General features: G+C 40.0%; 1 protein-coding gene across 4 annotated transcripts in view; it reads left to right on the forward strand.

Moving 5' to 3' along the window:
• Positions 1-18,998: 18,998 nt before the first annotated feature.
• The window catches only part of Lpar3 (lysophosphatidic acid receptor 3), a 66,898-nt gene continuing 59,370 nt past the window's right edge, over positions 18,999-26,526 (forward strand). For 3 of the 4 annotated variants that reach the window (XM_042678015.1, XM_042678025.1, XM_042678038.1), the window contains exon 1: positions 18,999-19,152. The gene's annotated coding sequence lies outside the window, so the exon portion shown is untranslated. Of the gene's footprint in view, positions 19,153-25,867; positions 25,888-26,526 lie in introns of those variants that run through there. The other variant, XM_042678030.1, reaches the window with a different exon arrangement.

Below are 26,526 nucleotides of genomic sequence, written 5' to 3' on the forward strand. Positions count from 1 at the left end.
TCCTTAAAGGTACAAGACACAATGTCAAAAACTAACTTTACAACTTAGGGAGTGGTGGGGCGGGGAGGGAGGAGTTGGGAAGGTGGGGAGGGAAGGGATGGTAGGGGAAAAACTAAGGAGGAGGTAACAATGCTCAATAGGAAATGTACTCATTACTTTACTCACGTAACTGTAATCCCTCTGTACAGTATCTTTACAATAAAAAAAATTTTAAAAAACACATACACTGAGGTAGGGTTTTTGGCCTGTACAATAATGAATCACCAAATCATTGAGATTGAAAAAAAGATAGCCACCCTATAAAACCAGCACCTCTTCCTCTCACTGGCCAGAAGCCAGAAGAGTTGGTGTTAATAACATGTTTTAATGACATTCAAGTTCTTTTCATGGACTGGTGCAGTATTGATCATTGATGATCAGCTCTTGTATGTATATCATATATGTACACCTTTCCCAGGCTGGTCTTCCTCTTTTTTTTTTTTTAAAGAAACTTAAGAGAAGGTTGCATATATTATGAAAGGGACACAATACAACTTTCATAATGCACCAAGGGTATGATGTAATACTTCCATGTGTGTTTTTCAGGCTCTAGGGTGATCTCTTGTCTAATCACCATAATATGGCTAATTCAGGAATTTTAGCATTAAAATCACTTTTATCAAACCTTTGATTTATAATCATTGTCATCAATCATTTTCATAGTTCTCTAAACAGCATTTTTTTTTCTTTTTAGCACAGGAGCCAATCCATGGTCAAAAATAAAATTAAGTGTCATAAAAATCTCTTTAGTCTCCTCAAATCTGGGATGGTTTCTCAGCCTTTCTTTCTTCTTTAGGGATGGTGATATAGCCCTAGAGTTTGAACTCAGAGCCTCACATTTGTTAGGCAGACACTCTACCACTTGGGCTACACCCTCAGCTCTTTTTGCTTTCATTTATTTTTCAATTAATTGTTTTTTAGACAGAGTCTCTCGCTTTGTTCAGGCTAGTTTTACCTTTCTACTTCTTGAGTTAGCTGAGAGGACAGGCATGTGTCTCCACGCTGGGCAATCTGCATAGTGTATTTCATTGACATTATGATTTTGAAGTCTCACTGGTCAGGAATCTACATAGATCTCCTTATCTGGACTTTGTGACGTTTCCTCATAAGTAGTTCTTGTGTTTCGTGTTTCTGGCAAAAATACCCAGAAACATTGTCATAATCTCCTCAGGGTACCCTATCAGAGGCATGTGATAGTGAGTGGTCAGTCCTGATTGACGACATTTGTTCTCAGTCAACATGTTGTCTAGTTCCTCCATTGTTGTGGTGGCAAGAAGTATCATAAACACACACCACTCAGGCCTCTTGTGAGGAGCATGATTTCATGGGTTGACCCAGCTGCCGTGCTTAAAATCTTTCTATATGGAGGCTAGTTTTCCCCTGACAATGATTGTACTACAATGTAATTTGTATCTTAAAAAATTAATTTGGTGTACCCCTCTATACAGTATTTTCACAATAAAAAACTTATAAAAATTAATTTGGTGTTCATGAACAGTTGTGTGATTGTTGTAGACTCTAATTGACCTCAAGAATTCAGTTACCTAAATAAATTTTAGAACAAATACACAGAAGCATGGCAAGACATTTTAGTCATACTAACTGAACTAAGAAAAAAACCAAAACTAGTTTTCCTTAAATGTAGACCTCGATGTGTCTATACCTAGGGTAGAAAGGTGAATGGTGAGATTAACTCTTATATGCATTGCTTTATATTTGTGCAAATATATGAATGGCAGTAGTTTTTTTTTTTGATAAAGCACACGATAACAGTTACTTAAGATTTTATTGGCATATTTGTGAAGTAGTAATTATTATTAGTATTAACAACTCACCCTAGGAGCATAATTCTTAGTAAGAAAAACATATTTACAGAGTATTCAAAGGTTTGCAAATGTTTTTCACATACATTATTTAATTTTATCCTGACAATAACCCTGTGCAAAGTAGAGTATGTATTATGATTTCTATTTTATACATGGAGAAATTGTATTCTCTTGCAAACGGAAAGATGAAAGTTAATTGAAATGTCAATGATGCTAAGGAAAGTATCTGAAACCTGGCATGCAGCAGCGAGTTTCTGAAACTACCTGCTGTTATGCCTGGAAATTTTCATTTCTTTTATAATATTTAATATTTAATACAATTGCTAATACACTAGAGTCAGTGTTCCTAACTTGTGGAGAGCTCTCCCTTAAATCTATTATTCCTTTTGCTACTTTTGGCAATCAGGGTTTAATAAATAAAATAACACAAGCACTGAACATCAGTCTTTTTCCTTTGAAACTACTGAACATTATGAGTACCTTTAAACCTTTTTGGTTACCATGAGGATAATTAAATAGAGAAAGGAACCAAATTTAGTAATTTTTAGATTTGACCTATCTGGAAGGGGAGGGATAAATATGTGTTATTTTTCATCTAAAAGATGCAATGGAAATGAATTTTTCATAGGGAAACTGGCTTATCAGTAAAGTAACTTCTTGGAGAATTGCTTCTTTTATGTTGGTGGTGATTCTCCTTATCCCAATAATATGTTTTGCTTTTATGGTCTCTTTTTTTTTGATGTTTGATTGCACAGGCTCTTGTTGGTTAGGTTTTACTTAGTATATAACTCTTCATTATAAATTGAATATATTTCACTTCAGTAGCATGTAGCTAGATTTGGTGGTTCAATTATACTATTTCTAATGGATCCCAATTGTTATTTTGTTGACATTTCTCATGATTTATGCCTATAATCCATCCTAATTTGTGTTTTTCATTAATAATTTTTGTTTCTCTTTTCTCCTCTCATTTTACTGTACTAATGGAGTTTCTGTTGATCACGTCTCTTTCCTTTGTACTCATTCCACCTTGTGTAACTATTTACCTGACTTGAAAAAAATCTAAAGTCAATCAAAATCTCTGTTCTTCTTCAACCATATGATAACCTTAGACTCTTCGCCTTAGGTTGCTGTAATTTTCCATTTACTCTTTACATGTATTATTTTTGCTTGTGGTCTGTCCTCTATCTTCCTTCCCCTATTAGTTATTTTGCATTGTTATTTTTACTTGTGCAGACAATGGTCATTCAAATTTGCTTTTTGTTTTACCACTACCACAGGGCAAATGATTTTACAGACTACTTCTTTCAACTTCCTTCTTTCTTTGGTAACTTATACATTTGGTTTCAGTCTTCATCTGAAAAAAAATCTTATTTAGTCATTGTTCTGCAATAATTCTTTAGCTGGAAGTGAAAGTTCATGATGCCCAGTATTTTTCTTCAATGCTTTGTCGATCAATTTTCATTTTTTATTGCTTCCTACTTTTGCTGAAAAACCTGTTTCCAGTCAAATCTGGCTTTTTTCACTAGTTTGTAATTTTAATATTCATCTGTAATACTTTATTTTGTGACTGTTGCATTTAAGTTATTTATACTTCTTAAATTAGAAAATCCATATTTTTCTTCAATTCTGAAAAAAAGTCATGAGTTTTTGAAAAAATATTTCCTCCTTTCTAGTTTTGCTATCAACATGTTGTGTCTTTTTATTCACTTTTCCATCTCTTGTTCTCTTTTCTAGTTTTATTGCCTTTCCCCCTTCTTCTACAGTCTAATGAATTTCTTAAGATATATCTTTCAGATACTTAGCTCATTCTTCACTGATTTATAAACTTATAAAATTCATATTTTTAAAACATTTCTAATGGCTCTTTTTCACTTCTAGATGTTTTTTAGGTTCTTATTGTTAAAATAATGACCTTTTTTCTTTTGAAAGTATTTTGTTAAAATTTCAACTGATGAAGCAGGATGAGCTGGAGATGGGAACAGAAGATAAATCTAGTCTTTCTCAAGTCGCCCATATAAAGTCCATAGATGATCTGGCCTGTTCTTGCCATTTGGGGTAACATCTTCAACAACTCTTAAAGATGTTCTAGCTCTTATTAGATATTAACCTTGTGATTATTTCTAGATATGAGAACATTGTACCCAGTGTAATAAATTTCTGAATTTTATTTTGGTGTTAAAGCTTCTTGTTTTCCAAGATTTGAGGTTTTCCAACTAGGAAACAAAGTGGGAAAAGGGAGTCAGATTTTGGGGGGATTTCTTTTTCTGTGACCCAGTAGTCAGTTGCCTTCATGTCTAATATCTCCAGGGACAAATCTAGGAAGTGAGTGCAAAAGGAAAAACACAGTATTCTGTGGCTTGATCTGACTTTGGGACTCCTTTGGTCTCTAATATTGAGTTGCTCTCTCTCGGTCTCACAGGATGCTTTTCTCAGTTTCTGGGGGTAATACTCCCACTGCACATGCGTACAGTTTCAATTTTCCTGAGCAGGCAATGCTTTCCTGTAGCCGGTTGCTCACTTCTCCAGTCTTCACTCTGGGCTTCCTACAGTGTCCTTGGGGGAGAGAGATAATTTGCTCCAAGGTGGCTTCTGTCACAGTCTTTTCAAAACAGTCTCAAGTTGACAAAACTTGCTTGGTTCATGGAAACCCTCTGTGCTGTTTCTGGAAAAAAATGGCATATGTTTCCTGTGTGACTTTCTTTCCCTATGCTCTGCCATCTGAGGAAATTGAGGTCCATTTCCAATTCCAGTCTGATGGCTTCCCAAAGCCTGGGACAGTGCCTCTCAGACTCCACTGAAGCCAGCAGTCACCTGGGGTTATGGTTAAATGCACTTTCTGATTCAGCGAATCTAGGACTGCCATCCTGCGTTCCTAACAAGCTACCAGATGATGTCTACACTGCTGTCCTATGGACTACACTTTGGATAGGGTCACTGAGTTATGTTGTCTTTGCTTGAGATCAAGGGGAAGAATCTGTCTCTTCTCTCCAGGGCTGAGAGGGAGAAAGCATCTTGGTATTTCAGTGACATTTTCCAGTGCAATCCTTGCTTGACCTCTTCTATTTACATCTTTTATAGGCTGGAGGTGGGGCAGATTGAGAATACTAGAAGTCACAGTTTTACAAACACCCATCACACTTGCACAAGCAGGGTCTAGCAGGCCAGCATAAAATATAAGCTCCTGGTATTTTGTTTTATTGTAGGCCTTTGATTCCAAAGGCAAAAACTGAAGAGAGCACCATTAAAGCAATACACTTAGACTCTTTTTGTTAGCCAAATATGTTTTTATAAAAATGAAAAAATATACCACAAAGTATAATCATAACAAATATATTTGAAAAATCATACGTATCCCAGACATTGTCCCCTGCTTCTTTTCAGTGAGTCTCTGGCACTTAGATTTTTATCTATCACCAGATTTTACTTTTGTTTGTTTCAAAAACTTCATAAAATGAAATAAGAACCATAGACTACAGTATTCACCCTTTCAGGTCTAGCTTTATTCCTTCAATTTAATTATTTTAAATTTTAATTGAATTTAATTTTACTGCATTCTTCAGTATATTGCTTTTTAATTTTAATTGAATTTAATTTTACTGCATTCTTCAGTATATTGCTACAGTGACAGTCCCCAAATCTCAGTAGATTAATGTACCAAGAACCTCTTTTTCTCTTTCCCTCCCTCTCCCTCTCCATTCCATGTCTCCCTCCTTCCCTCTCTTCCTCCCTCCCCCTTTTTCTCCTCCTTCCCCCTTTTTTCCTCTCCTCCCCCTTTTTTCCCCTTCTCCTCCCCTTCCCCTCCCTCTTTTCCTCCCTCCTGTTCCCTCCTCTGACCTGAGGCTTGAACTCAGGGTCTGAGTGCTATTCCTGAGCTTTTTTTTTGCTACTGGCTAGCACTCTATCATTCAATCTATAGCTCCACTTCCAGCTTTTTGGTGATTAATTGGAATAAGTCTCATGGACTTTCCTGCTCCAGATTTTGAACCACAATCATCAGATCTCAGTCTCACGAGTAGCTAGAATTACAGGTATGAGCCACTGGTGCCCAGCTACTTCATTCTCTTTTCAAAAAACCAAAAAACAAAAAAACCCACTGTATGTCCAGGCCACTCTTCAGAATAACTGGCTTACATGTGGTGACTCAGTGATCTGATGGCTCTGTACTGTGTCAACACCTACATCATGGCTACAGCAGGAGAATAAGCAGAGAGGACCTGGAAGGAGCTGGTCACTGTGAGTCCAAGGTCTCATATGACGTGTACAACATCTCTTGGTTCAGCAATAGTCAAATGCCCCCAACTCTCTAACTAGGCTAAAAGGTGTGAGCTTTCATGTGTCCTAGGAAAGGAATAAGAAACGTGTTTTGATGCATTATGTCAATAAGCAGAGATGCAACTGTGAATAAATGTTCACTTTCAGTTCTTATGAACCCTTTCTAGCAGATCAACTCTGGAGCCTGCTATGGTGAACAGAGGCAAATGTTGAAGCCAGTTTTTCTCTCTGGGATCTCTCTCTAATGTCTGATGTCAATAAGCCTTGTAAAAGTGGGAGTGTGGTGAGGTAAGACTCTCAAAGTCCTCTATTCTCCAAGTTTAGGGTGAATGAATTACCTGTAGAAACCACAAGGTGAATAAGGGTTGTGTGCTTACTGTTCCCAGCCCTCTTGCTGGACAGCGTAGGGAGGAATGACCAAATGAAACTGATATTCTCAATCAACACACTTTACCTCTTGGATCTGAAAACTGAACATTAACTTTTTGCCCAGAATACTGTCATGTGCTGGGATGGGAAATAATAAATGAAGTCATCAGTGATAGAACCAAACATGTCAAAATGTTGAGAGTTGGAGAATTGTCGTCCTCCCCCTCCTTCTTTTCCCTCTCCTCTTCCCCCCCCCTCCCTCCTCTCCTCCCCCTCTTTCTCCTCCTTCCCTCCCCCCCTCCCCTCTGTGTCTGGCTTAGTTCAAGAAACATGATTTCCTCAAGCCCCGTCCATTTTGCTTCAAACCACAGAATGTCATTCTTCTTGTGTATACCACATTTTTTAAAATTCTACACTGGGTTGAGTTCATGTCTTGATGCTAGTGAAGGATGATTTCTGGAGGGTGGCAAGTCCAATGTCATGATGGTAGTCAAGTTCATGGTGAGAACTCTGACTTTGTCTTGCCCATGGTTGTTTCCCCATTTGGTGTGAGATTTTGCCTTGCTATGTGATTCAAATCACATTCTTCCTGCCTTGTTCACTTAAATGCTAGGATTATACATGTATTCTACCCAGGTTAATGATTTTAATATTCATCCTGGTGGTCATATTATTAGTTTATGCCCCTTTTGGGGAAGATACACAACTTGTTTTAACTATTGATGGACATTTGTATTATTTCCAGTTTTTAATGTAGGTGCCACAAATGCTGCTAACTAGCTTCTTGTACACACATGATTTCAGTTCTTGTGAGTAAATAAATACAAATAAAATTACTGTAGGAATATGTTTAAGTTTATAAGTAGTTCTTTTTTCTTTTCTTATGGTTGTATCAGTTTGTACCAGGCTCCCAGTTGGTTACTTTTAGTAAGTACGTGCCATTCTTACTCTTTTCAATGTTAGTCACTATAGTACATATGAAGTGCCTTATTGGTCATATAATTATATTTTTTTTGTGTATGTGCTGGTACTGGGGTTTGAGCTCAGGGCCTTGGGCTCTCACCAGCTCAAAGTTGGTGTTCTACCCTTTGAACCACACTTCCACTTCAGCATTTTGGTGGTTAATTGGAGATAAGAGTTTCATGAGCTTTCCTGCCTGGGCTGACTTTGAAGCTCCATCCTCAGACCTCAGTCTCCTGAGTGACTAGGATTACAGACATGAGTCACTAGTGCCTGGCTATGTATTTATCTTCTTTTGTGAAGTATTTCAATAGTTTGCTTACTTTAAAATAGGATTGTTTCTATCATCACTATTTATGTTAAAGACCTTTAGTATTAGAGAGATAAATCCTTGTCAGACACATGTACAACAATTTTTTCCAATCTATGGATTATATTTTCATTTTCTTAATAATACCTTTCAAAGTATAGAACTTCATTATTTTTTTTGGGGGGGGGTCCGGTCGTGAGGCCTGAACTCTGGGCCTGGGCACTGTCCCTCAGCTCTTCAGCTCAAGGCTAGCGCTCTACCACTTGAGCCACAGCGCCACTTCCGGCTTTTTTCTTTTTGCTTATGAGGTGCTGAGAAATCGAACCCAGGGATTCATGTATGCAAGGCAAGCGCTCTACCACTGAGCCACCTTCCCAGCCCCAGAACTTCATTATTTTTGTAAATATTTTTAGTATATTTTAGTAGCTATACAAGGGAATTGCCATTCACCAAGCCAGTCTCTGAACACAGTTCATCTTGAACAATGTTACCCCTTTCAACATTCTCACCCACCCTTCCCAATCTACCCCTTCCCTCATTTTTCTTAATTTTTAGGTTATATATTGATTTTTGCCATTTAACAAAGCAGTTTATATATGCAATACATCTTGATTGTGTCATCTCTTCTTCAACACTCTTCGACCCACTCTTTCCTTTTTATTTCTCAATTCTATGGTATATTCAGTAAATTCTTGCCTTCATTCTCCTCCCTTCCCCCCTTCATTCTTCTATCCCTCTCACCTTGGCCTTACTTTCCCCTCATAGAGGTACCTATTTCCTGGTATAAGCAAAGCAATCCAAATCCAGAGAAACATTTGTGGTAGCTAGAATGCGGCTATAAATCTATAAGTAAACACACTGGGCAGTAAGCAAGTGGTTACAAATGAATCAACTGAGCTCTATGGAGAGCTCAAATAGCATAATTCTTTTAAAAGACTAAATTTAATTTTCTTATTTTGAAGTGCAATTTGTTAATTTTAAATTTATCTATGAGCTCTCTTTAGACATTTTTATTGTTATTATGAAGGTGATGTACAGAAGGGTTTCAGTTACCTAAGTCAGGTAATGAGTACATTTCTTTATGGTCAATGTCACCTTTCTTCCAGTAGTCCCCTCCCATCTCCACCTACAATTGGTATAGTTTGTTTCCAGCATAGTGTTTAGTGAGTACCTCTACTGCATTTGTTCACCCTTTGTCTCTTCATTTCTATGCCCCCCCTTTACCCTCCCAAAGACAGATAAAACAAACAAGACAAAAAGAAAGGAAAACAAAAACAGCAACGAAGGGAAAAGAAAACCTCTTGTTTCATTTCCTGGAGTTCATTTTGATAAATATTATTTTATATGATCAGAGGCACACTCTTTGTTCTTATCTAACAAATGGATCATCTCATTTGTCTCTCATATTTTCTTCTGGAAGTGTTACTGTCTCAGCTTCAAAGCATAAGTCTACAATGCATTTTTTCCCATCTAGATAACTAGCTGTTCGGACACCATGAACTGAAAGACTATGCTTTCTCTGTAAATTGCTTGGCTCCTTTGTTGAAAGTCATCTGATCCTTCTCATGGAGACCTGCCCCCGACTCCCTTCTTGTTTGAGATCAGTACTCAAGTTTGGTTCTGATGCTTTTGGTCATTGGCTGGAGCTCTACCACCTGAGTTACACATCGAACCCTTGTGAAGACCGATCTCTAGATTCTAGTCTAGCCCATTGAACTACTTGTATAACTTGCATGAATATCACATAGTCTTGATGATTGGAATTTTGTGGCCTTGAAATCAAATAATATATGTCTCCAACTTTTCAACAATCTAGGCAACTTTAGGCCTTCCACTTTCTCACTTATTGAATCAGCTTATCAATTTGTGGGATCACGATAGGGATAATGCATATGACTTTTACTAATCTGGTCAGCTAGCAAGCTTTTGATTTCTCTGTGGTCTACTCTCACTTTTCTTTGTTTTTTATTCCATTAATTTTCATGTTTACCTTTAAATTTCCATTTTATATATTTTGTATTTAGTTTTTCTTCTTTATTCTTACTTTTTGAGGTGAAAGTTTTAGATTTTAAACTTTGTTTCCAATATGAACATTTAAAGCTATAAATCTCCTTAAGTATTGCTCTGGATGTACCCCATAAATTTTGATATGCGATGTTTTCATTATTATTCACCTCAAAATATTTTCTAAATTCCCTTTGGATTACCTTGATTTATGGGTTGTTTATATACATATTGCTTAATTTCCAAATATTTGAGGATTTCTAGATTCTTTTGTTATTGGCTTCTAATTTATTAGTATTTTTGGCTAGAGAAAAGTTTCACTCTTCTTAGACTTGTTGAAACTTGTTTTGTGATTTGAGTATGTCCTATTTTGATGAATGTTGTATGTGCACATACAAAGATGAATTTTGTAGTTGACAAGTACAATGCTTATGTGTGTGTGTGTGTGTGTGTGTGTGTGTGTGTTGTGTTTGTGCAGGTCCTGTCCTGGGGTTTGAACTGAGGGCCTGGGCACTGTTCCTCAGCTGTTTTGCTCAGGACTGGTGCTCTACCACTTGAGCCACAGCTCTATTTCAGGTTTTTGCAGGTTAATTGGAGGTAAGTGTCTCCCAGACTTTCCTGTGTGGCCTGGCTTTGAACCTCCATCCTCAGATCTCAGCCTCCTAAGTACGTAGGATTACAGGTATGAGCCACTGGCACCAGGCTTGTGTTTGTTTTTGAGACAAGTTCTTGCAGAATAGTGTAGGCTGGTTTCAAACTCATGACCCTCCTGCCTCAGCTTCTCAAGAGCTGTGATTACAGGTGTGTACCATTAGTTTGTCTCATATATTTTGAAAGTTTGATATTTGATAAAAGGATCTTTTTTCATCATGAGATGAAATAACATTTTTTTCTTTGTGAATAAGCTCATTTAAATAGTCATTATAGTATTATTTAAAACATTATCATTGCATTATTTTAATTATACCTGCATTTGGAAGCAGGTACTATTATTCTACTTACTGTTGCAGAGATTAAATGAAATTGGATTAATTGAATGAAATGAAGTGGGATAGAGGGCACTAAAGTGGATAGGTTTAGAAGGACTAGATACTTTAATTCGTATATTTGTATAAATAAATCCTACAACATGTCTATAAGTCATGTATTTACCTTTTAGCAGTGCTAACGTTTGAGCGTGAGACCTTGTGCTTGCTAGGCAGGCATTATGCTACTTGAGAGAAGCCTTTATCCCTTTTCACTTTAGGGTCTTGGATTTTTCTGCCGGGGCTTGTTTTGTCTGATGATCCTCCTACTTATGTCTCCTGCATAACAGGAATTATAGATACACATTCCCATGCCTGGGTTATTGTTAAGTTTTGGTCTTGCTAATTCTTTTACCAGACTTGCTTTAAACTGTGATCTTCCAGATCATCCCTCCCTGAACAGCTGAGTTTACAGCTATAAGCCACAGTACTAGGCCTCAACATATCTTATTTTTAGTATCTTGATTTTTTTTTTTTACAACTTTTTGCATGTATTTTATTTCTGCGCAAATGGGCCATCATTCTCCTTACTAATTTGTGTTCTTTTCCTTCTCATTATTATTTGTCTTTATCTGGTCACACCACAATACCATGTAATCAAGGTAAACCACATCCAAGTAGAAAAGATAAAACCAAGATCTGAGCCTCTAGAAATTTTTTTTCATTAAGGTAAGATAATGTATATTGACATGCGTTTGTAGTTGTCAAGTCAAATATTAATGATTGCAAAGCCAAGTATAAAATCGTATGATGTACAATGTACTTTTTCATGATATTACAGAATCCTGTTTCTTTAGTTTCAAAGTTTATTATGCTAAAGAAAACACTCCAAACTTCCTACTTCTTGATCTTTTATTTTAAATGGATCAATCTCATATTTGAAATGAACTAAGGATTAACAGCCCAGTTTTTATTTTATTTTCATTTGTGGGGCTTGAACTCTAGGCCTGGGCACTGTCCCTGAGCTCTTCAGCTCAAGGCTAGTACTCTACCACTTGAGCCACAGTGCCACTTCTGGTTTTCTGGTGGTTAATTGGAGATAAGAGTCTCCTGGACCTTCCTGCCTAGGCTGGCTTTGAACCGAGGTCCTCAGATCTCTGCTTCCTGAGTAGCTAGGATTACAGGCATGCAACATTGGCAGCTGGCTCCAGTTTATTTTTATAGTGTATTTGTATCTAGGTCTACTGTGTTATTATTCAAATTATACAAAAACATTAAATATTAATCTTACCAAAATCATCAAATTCAATTGAAAAAAAAAATCAATTCCCAAGTTGAGAATGTTAGTGTCATATTGCAGCTTTCTTTTGCAAAACAAGGAAAGAAAGTTTAGTGTGTAGAACGCAGAACCTTCTAGCAGGATTTATTTACAACTATCCATTTTCTTTTTCAGGTTTACCAGAATAAATATTTGTGCAGCTGACACTGTGGCTGGTAGCAGGTTCTTGTTGGCTGCCGTGGAAAAGGCAAACAACTAGTCATCGCTTGAGCATCAGGTTTGGAAGTAGTTAGTTTATTACATAAGAGACTGCCATTATTGACACGTGGCTTCATGCTTGCCTGAGAGGCCCCCTGCATTGCTTAGCTGTTGAATATATGGCAGGCTTGACGGTGCTTTTTTCAAGTATCTTAATGTGTTATGTTCACATTTCTCAGGTGATGAGCTTAGGTGGGCAAACATATATGTGTATATATGTGTATATATATATATATATATATATATATATATATACACACACACATATTTATGTGTGTATGTATGTGTGTGTGTGTGTGTGTGTGTGTGTGTAAAGACCTAAATTCTATCTTGAAACCTCTATTTCTATCAGTAGCAGGGAATTTTATCTTGTCACTTTTCAGGTTAAACTAAGACAAATCTTTATCACTCTAGCTTTATCCTTAACTTTAAGCAATTTTCATCCCTTTATCTTTAGGCTTCTGTCCCTTGTCTTCTGTCTGTTGTTCTGAGGTGACTTTGCAGTGTTCAGGGATTGGGGCTTGCTCACTACAATCCTTTGAGAGGACATTTTTCTACTCAGCTTTAGGATATTGGCCCCTGGCTCCATTGCATCTACCACTGAAGTTTTTTTTAGGTGTTTATCAGTAAAGAACTGCTTTTGGTGCCAGTCTGCAACACTCCAGAAAACTCAGATGGAATTTGGTACCTCCTGCATTTAACTCTGCCAGGTTAGTCTTTCAATATTGCTGTTCCCTGAACGTGTGCCTCAGTGAATAAGTCTGAAACCCTCTTGCCCAAGATGCAGATGGAAAGCATCTGCCCTATTAGTCTGGATAGAATAGACAATGCTGTGATGATAAATGCTGTGCAAATCTCCATGAGTTCATAGACGGAAGTTTATTTCTCATTGACCTACTCATTCTGGATGAATTCTGCTGCTATTCTATGTTTTTTCTCTATTCCTGGATCCAAGTTGAAGGAGATGTTATGGATACAAGGATAAAGGACAAAGAGAATAAAAGGAACTGGTTGGTAAACCCATAACCAATGGTTCAGCATCTTTCTGGCTTTAGCCCTTTGAAGCTCCAGAGAACCCATCATTTACAAATCATAAGCCTTGACTTTTCAGATTATTATTATTATTTTGTCTTCCAAGCTTAAGAAAAACCTATTGAGGACCCTAGCAGCTGTGAATTGACATTGTTTGGGCTTTCTGTTCTCTCCCCTTGCCTTTCCTCTTCCCTCCCCCTTTGAAAACTGTGTGGTTTCATTTTATTTGTTTTGTGTCATCCCCTGATGAATGCTCCCAGAAACAACAAATGCTTTTGGCTTGGTGGGCTGAGGAGTCATGGGGGCAACAATCAAAGGAAACCTCAATTATTATCTCCAGATGCAAGCTCATCTCAATAGAAAAGTTTGGAGTGGTCGCCAAAGTAAAGCCTGCCTGGGTAAGCACTTTGGGGTGCATTATCCTGAGTGAATTTCTAAGGCATACTGACCTTGGTGGAGGTGGTTCATCATCTCTCCGTTCCACGATCTCTAAGGCTCATTTTGAAGATTTATAAGGCAATAATGGTGCTGTCTTCCTATTTTCTGTCTCAGTTTTTTCTTTGATAAGTACCATTTGTCCATGGTAAATCATGAGCCACACTCACCAGTGTACTGCATCAATACTTAAACCAATGTAAGATTAGAGTTAAGCAAAAATATGAATGAAACCAGAAGCTCAACTTAAGAGTCCAGGCTTCTCAAGGCATTTAAACTAGAACCAATCTTCCTCTCTCCACTTGACTGCACTGACCTACAGGATCTGTAAGTGGAATAGCTGTACTATCCGATGCTTTACCCCTCTCATCTGCTTCAATGTCATATTTCTTTGATATCAGTGAAGGTGATTGGATAATGTAGCAACGAAATAGATTCTTTTGCAGGTGGCTTATTATTGGATAATAAGAACAAACCTAGATTGTTCGAGACAGCCAGCATGTAGGCTGGCTTGGCTTTGCTTTGCTGGCTTGCTTTGCTTTTATATTATGTTTTCGTATATGCTAGAGTAAGGTTCTCATTACTTATTTTCAAAATTGGTCACTTGTTTTGGAATCATAGGAATATACAGAATTAAGTACTGATACACTGAATATCTAAGAAGTAGATTTTAAATTTCGTATCTGGAGTTCGACACTTCATGTGAGATAAAATTTGTAAATGAACTTCTATTTTTTTTATTTGTTTGATACTTCTGGTCTATTTCTGTAATTTTCTGTTGCCTTCCATTTGAAGTCAGCTGAGAGATACAGGTCTGTGCAACCTACAGTGTTCACAATGTCTCTCCTTTCTTTTCTATGTAGTTAACTGCCAAGGCTTGGCTCTGAACCTTGATTCCAGATAACTGTGATTTCAGGTACTACTTTCTGCCATTCCACTTTCTCCACTCCTCAGCTGCCAGCATCCTCCTCATTGATGAGTACAGATGAGCAAATTTCAGCAAAGCATCTGCTCAAATACTTGCCAAAGTAAAGGACAGGTGAATAGATCCCTGCCCATAAGTTTGGTGGTCCAAGCTGAAATTGGAACAGAGGAATGAATGTATCTTTTTCCATAAGCCAGATTAAAAAAAAATCTTCCTAGGGTCCTATCTGCTTCTTGACTGTGAAGAAGCAGTTAGTTTTAAATTTTATTAACTTGTCTTGCAAATTTATGTCCTTCCATGCAATGCTGGCTGGTACAGGTTCTCCAAGGTCACAATTCCTCCAGCATTATCTTTCCATCAAGCACTGTGTAATGCTCCCTTTCCACATTATAGCAGCAGTATTACAAATCTTTGTGTCTCTAAGAAAACATAACTGCAACGTAGCTGATGATGAGGTATAATTTTTTTTAATTTTATTTTATTTTATTTGAGAACATACTGTACAGAGGGGTTACAATTACATGGGCAGGATAATGCATACATTTCTTACCAAGCATTGCAGCCTCCTCCTTTGTTTACCCTTCACCTCCCTTCCCAGCCTCCCCCCTCCCCCCCACCCAATCATACCCCCCCCCCCACCGACATTGTAAAGCTGGTTTTGACATGACATTTTGTACTTCTCATTATTGCAACAGGTCCACCTGAATCCTTAAACGACTTGTTTGTCCCCGTCTCCTCCACATGTTATACTGACATCAAATATAGTGAAAGCGGGGGTTACACTGTGGGGGAGGGACATACAAAGCAACAAAGAAATAATCTTATAAATGTGTTAGAAACACATGCATGAAAGAAACAAAAACATTAAAATACATATTTGAGGGTTCGTTTTCCTAACATCACATTCTCTGACTTTTTCCGCTTGACTCATACCTATACTAGATATTGCAAATAAGGGAAACCATGGGACCTATGTTTCTTTGGGCCTGGCTTACTTCACTTAATATAATTTTTTCCAAGCCTTTCCATTTCCTAACAAATGGGGAAATGTCATTCTTTCTGATGGAGGCATAGAATTCCATTGTGTATATTGAGGTATAATTTTTTTTAAAAAAGGTTTGAATGACTGTTCACAGCTAGTAACTGCTGTGCATCAATCTTTTTTTTGTGGGGGGGTCACTCGTGAGCTTGAACTCTGGGCCTGGGCGGTGTCCTCAGCTCTTGAGCTCAAGGCTAGCGCTTTACCACTTGAGCCACAGCACCACTTCCAATTTTCTGGTGGTTAATTGGAGATAAGAGTCTCACAGCCTTTCTTGCCTAGGCTGTCTTGTAACCGTGATCCTCAATCTCAGCCTCTGAGTAGTTTAGGATTACAGGTGTGAGCCACCATGACTGTTTGTGCATCAGTCTTCATGCTTGATATTTTTGGTTTAATTTACTTGTACTAATGAAAAATTTTAATAAAGAAGTGAGACCCAACAAGCACTTAAAGAAGCCTCTGGTGTACAATACTTGTGATTTAGTCTAAATATCTAGGTTTTCTGGACCGTACTTTTCTTTGGCTAGGCTTTGAACTCAGGGTCTTGCACTTGCTTGGCAGGTGCTCTACTAGCTGAGCCATGCTTCTAGCCTGGCTTTTTGCTGATTAACTGGAGATAGAGTCTTAAGGACTTTCCTGCTTGGGTTGCCCTCGAACTGTGATCCTCCAGACCTAAGTCTCCTGAGTAGTTAGGATTATAGTCATAATGCACCAGTGCTCAGTAATATAGCTTTTGTTACAATTGTCCTCTACCTCTTGTCCTTCCTCCCCTACCCCTTCTACTGCCCCCGAGTCTTTATCACTGCTTCTGAGTGCCCTAAATCATTTCTTGCTTTTACCTTAAACCTGACCACCTTTGTTAAAAATTAAGTGTTAGCTAGAATTTTTCCCGATTAGCAACACAGTTCACTGTATTTACCCTTTTTCCTTTCTCCATTTTATACCTCTGTGGTATAAAAGAGTTTCATTGTGATAGTTACATGTACATAGTGCACTTTGGACAAATTCACCCCTCTACCATAAATGAATCCTTACCCTTCTTCCTCCCCCACTTTTATGTCCTTTCTCTATTTTTAAGATTCACCTGTGTTAAAGGTGGTCTCTCCTTGGTTTTGCAGGGTCCCTGTTCTCTTTTGCAATGCTCAAGTTCAGGAAGTCCTCACATTGCAACATAATGTGTTTCTAAAGTGCCTTTCTTAATTTGTTGTTTGTAGCTTGCAATTGGTTTTCTCAGCAAAAGAGGGCTTTACGTGATGTTTACAGTTCCCAGTCCAGCTTACAATAGCTTGCTTAGTTTACATACTAGACATTTGTTGAAGTATTTACTAAGCAAAGATGGTTGAAAGTTTTTCTGTTCATTGCCATTGTGCTTCAGCATTGTGATGTTTGAGGTAGGCTGTTTACTCCCCTGATCCAGTTCTCATATATCACATTTATATACATACACATACACATATGATATAATATACATCTATACATATGTATTTGCAAAGCTCCTGTGCATTCCAGAAAACACAAATCTTTTTTTCCCTTTTTTGTGCTGATACTGACATTTGAACAGAGATTGGACACTATCCTTTTGCTTTTTTGCTCAAAGCTGGCACTCTACCACTTGAGCCAAACCTCCTCTTCTGGCTTTTTGGTGGTTTATTGGTTGAGAGTCTCAGGGACTTTCCTACCAGGGATAGCTTCAAAGTTCAATCCTCAGATCTCAGCTTCCTGAGTAGCCATGATTACAGGTGTGAGCTGCTGGCATTAAGCTTTACAGAATTTTACAAGTGTACTGTAGAGAGGTATACAGGTCACAACATTAATGCATTACCACAGTAATGTTCTCAATCCCCAGATGAGGCAACAATAGTTCACACATGCACGTGGAAAATTCAGCCACGTGTCTGTGGATCTCTGAGGCACACTGTGCCTTCCAGTCCTGGCATGCGGGTAACATGCACCAGGTGAGATGTGACATTATAAAACATTGTTTCCTCAGAAAATTACACCTGGACGTGATAAATTAGACAGGACTCTAAACAGGTAGGGAGGGAAATGGGAGAAAATAAGGGGAAAAAAAGAAACGTACTGTTCAAAAAGACATATACTCATTACCTGCCGTATGTAACTATAACGTCTCTGTATGTCATATTTACAATAATTTTTTTAAAAACATTGTCTTCGGAGACTGTAGCATCTCTTTGAATGTATGAGAGAGTGTCTGGTGCTTGTACTGGGGCTTGAACTTCACATCTGGTGCTCTACAACTTGAGCCACATCTTTACTTCTGGCTTTTTGTGGGTTATTTGGAAATAGGAGTTTCTTGGATCCTTCCACTGGCTCCAAACCATCATTCTCAGATCTCAGCCTCCTGATCATAAGCGTGAGCGACCAATGGGCACAGAAGGGCCCAATAGCAGTGTTGAATGTCCAACAAGTGATTGAATGAATGATAGCAAAGGGCTACAGAAGACAGCTGGACACTTGCTGTCAGTATTTCCCAAGAATCGGAGGCATAAAAGGGAAAGCTTTTTTCACTTCACAGAATTTCCTTCTTGTCCAATTCCAAGGCCCAATTTTGAACATCCCTGTGATCAATTTTGCTTTGCCATCCAGACATAAAGCTTCAATGGCATTTGCTTTACTGTGCCTCCTTCTTCTTTACTTAACATAGGTCCACGGAGGCTTCATATACTGGTTTTGACCCCCACCCCCCAAAAAAATCGTGTCTAGGACTATTTACCCCAAGAGGCCAAGAGATCCCTTACAAAAAAACTTCAATGCATTTCCTTCCCTGTTGTAATGAAAAGGTGCGTAGGCTAGGCCCCAGGGCAGACAGACGCGAACATTTTTGACCTCTGGGAACTGCCAGCCCCCTCGGGTAGCTTTGGGGTTCCAGTTTCGGAGTATCAGGCTTGGCTTGGCAGGGAGCCGGACTCCCACAGGTGGGTAGTGGGTGTGGCCTGCGTTTCTCCCAAGTCCCTTCCCCACCCCACCTTCCAGAGCAGAGAGGTGCCAGAGGGATTGCACCTCCATCGGGAGCCTGCTGAGGTACAGGCCGGTGAGGGTCCTGCAGTGGGAGCCCTCCTCCCCTGGGGGCCCGCCACCATCCTGGGGGTTCAGGTCCCAAGCCGCAGCACCTCAGCACAGAGCTGCTCCCCGGGCTGGCCAGTGGGGGGCGCTCTGTCGTGGGAACTCGCGGAGCGCGGAGCAGGGCGGGACCGGGCGGGGCCGCGGCCCCCTTCATTCCCTCCCCTCGCTCCGCTGAAGTTTCCCCGGGTTCCGGGCGCGTCGCAGCGGCCTCTGGGGAGAGGAGGCGCCCGGCCGCGTCCTGCGCTGTTCCCGGGCGCCCGGCGGGGAGCCAGGTGCCGGGTTGCCCCGTCGCGCTCGGTCCCGAGGGCATGCGGCAGCCGCAGGGGCCCCGGCTCCCAGGCGAGCGCGTGCGGTGAGTGAGGTGCGGGGCGGGAAAGGGGGTTCCCGGAGCAGCCGGCCGGCCGGCGCGCGCGGGGTGACTCCAGGCACTGGGATCGCCGCGGATCCCAGCTTCTCGGGGTTGCTTGGCTCGCAGCTGGGCCCCCAATCCAGTCCAAACTTGCCGCGGCAGAACTTTCCAGGCCAGTGCCCCCGCCGGGGGGCAATCTGGTCCTTGCCCACTTTGTTATTCTTAGGAGCGACCGGTCCTGGAGATGCGCGCTGGGGGCGGAGGCTGTGCGGGGCTGGTGGGCTGGGGTGACAGGGGCGCGCAGAGGGCCACCCCCGCCCCCCAGGGCTGCGCAGCCCCGCGCAGGTGCGGCTTCCCCCGGAGTGGAATCTGGTTCTCCTCCGGAGTCCCGGAGATAACGTTCTTCTGCTTCTGATTACACTCGGGGCAGGGGTGTGCAGATTGAGGGCCGCTCCAGCCCTGCACTGGCATGCGTGTCAGGCTTCGCAGGAGTCATTCTTAACGGTTTTGCAGCGCTTATCTGGGCTGCTCAGGATGTGTAAGTGAGAGTCCGCAGCGACCCTCCCACCCCTCCTGGGCCGGACAAAAAGTGCTTTGTTTTCTAGCAGTGTTACTTTATTGCTTTTCCTCAGAAAGTGTACAGGCCAAATGGCTTAGAAGTTTCTCAAGCATGTAATTTGAGGAGTGGCTGTGACTATTGGACACAATTTAGTCTATTCAGGTGATCATTAAAAGTGCCCTCAAAAACATTTGTGGGTCCATTTTTTTTTTAAACTTACTAATTTTCACTAATCGTTTTCCCCATAATTTGTTTTTTGTGTTAGTACTGGGACTGCTTTGGCTTTTTTTTTTTTTTTTCCCTCGACCACTTGAACCACAACTCCAGTTCTGGCTTTTTCTGCCCAGGTTGGCTTCAAACTGTGATCCTCGGATCTTCGGCCTCCTGAGTGGCATGAGCCACTAGCCCCTTGGCTTCCTATAATTGGTATTGTCACTATAACTATTTTTCTCTCTCCTCATTAACGGATCACTTTATGAAGTAAAAGGCCATTGAACTTTTCAGAGCTCCCCCTTGTATATTTTTATGTTTTTATTGTGAAAATACTGTACAGAGGGGTTACAGTTACATGACCAAGGTAATGAGTACATTTCTTATCAAGCATTGTGGCCTCTTCCTTTGTTTTTCCCCTACCATCCCTTCCCTCCCATCTCCACAACTACACTCCCCGCCACCCTAAATTGTAAAATTCCTTGTTCAACAGTGTCTTGTACATCTCATTGTTACAATGGGTCAACCTGTATCCTTATTTAAACATTTTGTTTTTTCCCTTCCCCTCCCCAAATTATACCGTAATCAAATACAGTGAAAACAGGGGTTATACTCTGGGGGAGGAACATACAAAGCAACAAAAAAAAAATCACATGGCACCTTATAAATACTTTAGAAACAATAGCAAGCAAGGAAAAAAAAACACTTGTGTTCCTATCTTAACATCATCTTATCTGGTCATATGTACATAGCTTTTGACTTTTTCTGCTTGTCCCAGACATATACTAGTTATTGCAAATAAGGGAAACCATAGGACCTATGTTTCTTTAGGCCTGGCTTACTTCACTTAGTATATATTTTCCCAAGTCTTTCCATTTCCTAACAAATTCCCTTATATCTTATAAAACAAAATTAACACATGCCATTTTGTTAATGCATGAATGTTTGTACAGCTAAGAATTTTGGCTTTTCCCTATGAACTATTAGTAGTTCATTTGCTACTAACCCTACTTTTTATGAGATATTGGATCCAACTTTATGTGCTGGTCTGAGTCCAATGAAGTAGAGCTTCTCTTTTTGCCTCTCTGTCTCTCCATCTCTGACACTCTTTGTGTTTCTGTCTGTGTTTCTGTCTGTGTGTCTGTGTGTGTGTCTGTCTGTCTGTCTCTCTCTCTGTTTTATCCAGAAGTGTTACAGTTAGAAACAACAAACTTGGCTCTGTTAACATCATGCCTTTTCAAAGAAACAAACTTTTCAGAATTGCCATTCTAAAAAGTCCAGCAAGCCAACCCTGCCAGTGAGTTCTGGAGTACTGGAGATAAGCACGCTCTCTTGAGAGAGACTTGTGTAGACCCAGCCACCTAGCCATCTGATTATTACTGACATATAACTAGTGAAATGGGTCATTTGGGCAATGTTTAACATTTCTCCTTTGTCTTTAAAATTCAAAACATTGGGAATTTTGGTTTAGTTACAAATCACTCCTCTTTTATAAATCTAGCCAATACATTTATCTACTACGCAATTATGAATCATTGCTACTCAGTAGGTGGAGATTGAGGATCTGTGTTCTGTATTAGAGTTTGAACTCAAGGCCTTGTGCTTGCTGGGCTGGTTTTGCTCCTGGAGCCACACCCCAGCCTGAAGGTGGAGATTTGGAAGGTTACAGCTGAAGGCCAGCCTGGACAAATGTTAGCTTATCTCAAACAACCCAGGCATGGGGGTGTACCTGTACCCCCACCTCCATGGGCAGCATAGACAGGAAGATCAAGACTTGAGGTCCGCTTGTGCAAAAGTCAGACCTTATCAGAAAAATAACTGAAGTACAAAGAGCTGGCTCAAGTGGTAGAGCACTTGCCTAGCCAGCACAAGGCCTTCAGTTCCAACCTTAGTACCCCCCACTCTCCTTCCCAAAGACTCTATGCCAAATCAGATCTATTTTGGGTTTGTGGCTGTGTTATGGGGTGGTTTATGGAACAGGTCTGCATATGTTTTCCATGAATAAAAATTCAAGGCATTAAAATATGTGAGTATTTTTGTGTGTGTTCATCAGAATTTATTTGAAATGCTACAGTACATTAGTATCTAGGCAGAGAAAGACAAATGCACACACAGTGTTGTAGCCAAACAGCATTCTCAATCTGTTGAACCACACATGCCTTAGGCTGGTTGCTTATCTTCTTTTTACTCCCTGCAAGGGAGCAGGAATCCACCATATCTTAAGCCAACCTCTTCTTTGTTTGGGCTGGAACAAGGGAAATCACTATAACTCAAGCGGGAATTTCTGTAACTCAAATTACCCATTAGCCACTCTCCTTGAAGTGTGTGCATTAGTTCAAATGCTATCTGACCTGTGATTATACCCAACAGAGTGGTTAAGTCTGATTGCAAGCTTCTAAATGGTTGAAACCGAGCACAGGGCATTATTAATGTAGGGTAAAGGGAAGAGCCAGGCTTAGCAGTTACATTAGCCTTTGTTCCAGACATCATTGTGAGCTTGGGAACATTGCTGCACCTCTGTAAGCCTTCATTTCCTCATCTGTGTAAATGAAGGTTATATCCATCACTCAAGATTGAAAGAAAAAGAAAGGTCTCTGATATGCAGGAAGTACTGACATGGTAGTTATCCTTATTTCCTCCTGGATGTTTATGTAAACCTGGGTACAAATGTATATTGTTCTAGTAATGGGTAGATGCTCAAGCCACAGGTGACATAGAGATGCTAGATATACTTAAATGTGGTGTTCTCTTTTTGGGCCAAGAGTCTTTGGCTCCTCTTGCCACCATTGCTCCATCAAGTACTGAGCCTCTTCTGCTCTGGATTGAAGATCCTTAGTAACCTTTATCTTGGACCTCCTGTGTAGGTGGAGGAGTTTCCTGGGACTCCATGATGGGCTGGCCATAAGCATTGAGAGTTTGTGCTTTTATACATGAAGGGCTGGCATTTAGAGGCATACAGAGCCCAGGAATATGGATTCTAATCACAGCTGCACTCTTGCAAGCTCTTTTGACCATAAATATATGACTTGTGATTCTTGAATCAGTTTTGTCATTTATGCAGTGGAGATAATACTTACATGAATTTGTTCTTTCTCCATCTTGTCTTCTTTTGGTTTATTTATTTTTGGTATTTTATGTACTTACCTTAAAATTTTTATCTTCTTTTTATTTATTTGTTGTGTGTATTTTGAGACAAGATTTTGCTATAGAATCTGGGCTAGCCTTGAGCTCACTATGTAACTGATAGTGGCTTTGAATGGAACAATTCTCCTATCTCAGCCTCCCAAGTGTTGGGATTTTAGGTATGTGCTACCACACCTGACCTTGCATGGGTTATTAGATTCCGTGAAGTCATCTACATGGAGAAACTTTGTCCCTGTGCAGGACCAAGAGATGTTGGAATTTTGGGAAAAGGGCATCCTGATTCTGGTCAGATAGACAGACTCTCTGAGCAAGGGGTGGCAAGATGTCCAGGTGGTAGCTTGTGTACCAAGAAGGCATTTCCACAGTCCATTCTCACTCATTCCTCTCTCCTTTCCTTTGTGGTTATACTAGACTTCAATATGTGAAGAAGATTAATTTGACTGAGATTAACAAATGTTATGTGAGGAAAGATCCAGAGCAGCCTCAAATGCTCCTTGAATTACCTACACTGTCTCTGACTTCTGTCCTCCATAGACAGACATCCACAGAGCCAGCTCCACTTCCAACACGTAAGGAAGCACACTCCTCCGTTCCTTCCTACGAACTTGGGTCTCCAAGGTTCAGCCTGCAAAACAATACTGGGACTTAGCATTCTTCCAGAGCATCTGATTATTTCATTTAGTCTCTTTCTTCTTCCCTCTTCCCCTCCTGATTTGACCTCTGTCTCACCTGACCCCCAATCTCCTGTCCTGGCTATCGACTTGACCCCTGTGACATTACCTCACTCCCATGAACCTTGTCTCCCTTCCTCAAATGTGAATCATTCACCTTCTCAGGCTGGGCCAGACTTCATGTTGCTCCAGAAAGGGACCTGCATCACCCCTTTCTAACATGCTTAATCAGCCTCTCTTATCTAATTACTCATCAACTAGCCTAAGGTCCAGGGGAACTGAAGGCTGGAGGATTTGCTAGCCCTGGCTGCTGCAAATAGGTGACGTTATCCAGGGATAGCTTAACAACTGCTAGGGTTACTGGGGTGTACATTAGCCCCTCCATAAGCTTACTAGCTACCCAATGACTTTCCAAGCCAATATGAAGAGTCAACAACTGCAGCGTACTTGCTTTCTAAATGAAGCCTGAAGGCAAGGCCTTGTTCTCTCCCTTAAATCCTACAGCTGAAATATTGCCCTTGATTTCCAAATTATATTCGTGTCTATCAGCTATTCACCCTTTAAATCTACTATTTGTTTTCCTTGGAGACATATTGGTGTTGGTAGAGAAGTATTCTAAGGGTGTGTTGATGGTTTATTCTCCCTAAACCTCTACCTACAGACTTACCTTTCATTATGAGTCTGCCAGTCAGCCATCTATCTCTGTGAAAGCTGTCAAAGATGATCATTGTCATCACTCTTTTACATGTGTTAGTTGGCATTCTGTTCTAAGGGAGAACTTACTTTCTCATGTTTTTTAAAAATTTTCTTCCTCCCTCCCTCCCTCTCTCCCTCCCTTCCTTCTTTTCTTCCTTCTTTCTTTTCTTCCTTCCTTCCTTCCTTCCTTCTTTCCTTTTTTCTTCCTTTCTTCCTTCCTTCTTTCCTTTTTTCTTCCTTTCTTCCTTCCTTCTTTCCTTTTTTCTTCCTTTCTTCCTTTCTTCTTTTCCTTTTTTTGGTCTATAGTGGGGACTGAACACAGGGCCCAGATATTGTCTCTGAATTCTTTTGCTCAAGGCTAGTGCTCTACCATTCTGAGCCACAATTCCACTTCTAGTTTTCTGGTGTTTAATTGGAGATAAGAGTATTACAGATTTTTCCTGCTGGGGCTGGCATCAAACTGCAATCCTCAGATCTCAGCCTTTTGAGTAGCAAGGATTACAGATGTGAGCCACCAGTACCCGGTTTTTTTTATTCTCTTTCATTAGGAAAGATTCATGGATTCCTTTGTATTCAATATGTTGAAATCTTTCACTTAGTTTATGTGTTTTGATGTTCAACTTGTCCTCATTTTAGCCAGTGGAAACTTTGTAATACTTGCTCCTGTAACCTTTTGACACATATCTATCATTTGTTGAGTATTTCTTTAGTTTCTGGCACCACAGGATGTTCTAGGCCCATCTTGTACTTTCTCTAACCTAGTTCATCTTCCCTTTTAGTAGAGAAAAGAATTTTTTCTAATTAAAATTGCTTATGTTTAAGGGAGTACACCATGGATGTTTTGATATACTTATCTTGATATCTCTATATGTATATACAGTGAAATGATTAGTGAAGCTTAGCAAATTAACATATCTCTCTCATCTCATACAGTTGCCTATTCTCATGTGTGTATGATAAGAGTACTTAAAATCTGCCATCTTGGCAAATAACCAGTCTGTAAAACTGTATTGTTCACAATAGCTCACAGTTGTATACTTCAGTGGAGAGGAAGGAGAAACAGGAATATGCAGACCAAAGTAAGATGAGTGTCAGTAGCTCACTCCTGTAATACTGGCTACCCAGGAGGCTGAAATCTGAGGATCGAAATTTGAAGTCCAGAAGACTCTTATCTCCAATTAACTACCAGGAAAGCCTGACATGGAGCTTTTGGTCAAGTAGTAGAGTGTTAGTGTTGAGCAAAAAAGCTCAGGGACAGCTCCCAAGCCCTAAATTAAGCCTCAAGACAGGCACAATTTTAAAAAAAGATACAAAGTTGTACTTCTGTAAGGTCCAGAAGTCTAGAGGTTTGATTTGTACAGGCTGATGTGAGGAGATCAAGATACAGAAAGTTGAGATGTCCATTCTATGGTGCTGATGTTGTATCTACATCACTCTGAAGACAAAGCCAGGAAATCAGTGAATAATTGAATAAGTAAATATGTGTATATACAAGCCACACACCCACATGCATCTATAAAATTTTCTCTATTCCATATGAATTAAAAAATCATGTATTTCATACTAATACCTCTAACTTCAATCCAACGCTCAGGCATCTTCGTGTTTCTCCCCTTGCTATATTTGTGTATTTCTTCTCTGGCCATTAGAATGTTGAATCTAACTATCTTCAATGTTTTAACTGGTTTTCTACATGTAATCAGTCACCCTGCTTCCTCTGTGTCCATCTGCCTTCTTTCCCGATGCCTCTTGTCCTTGACTGCCAGGCCTGTGAGCCTGCGTCTCTGTGCAGCTTCATCATCAGACTCTGGTCCTTCCAGCTCCTGGCTCTGTGTGGCTCATAACCATTGCCCTTAACTTTGTATGCCTGCCTACACTCCCCTTTATCACACTCAACCTTGAGCTGACTATTCTCGGGAGAGAGGAAAAGAGAAGGAAGGGAAGAAAGAAAAAGATGGAAATGGACAGAAAGCAAGAATAGGAATAGAATGTATAAAATCTTTTGCTATATGTTGCCAAATGACATTGTTCAAAAGTTATATCCAGTCTGTTCTCACCAAGGTGCTATTAAAGCCCTACTTTCCCCCCTACATCCTG

The sequence above is a fragment of the Dipodomys spectabilis genome, unplaced genomic scaffold (genome assembly GCF_019054845.1).
Source record: "Dipodomys spectabilis isolate Male_0828 unplaced genomic scaffold, ASM1905484v1 ptg000002l, whole genome shotgun sequence".
Lineage (NCBI taxonomy): Eukaryota > Metazoa > Chordata > Mammalia > Rodentia > Heteromyidae > Dipodomys > Dipodomys spectabilis.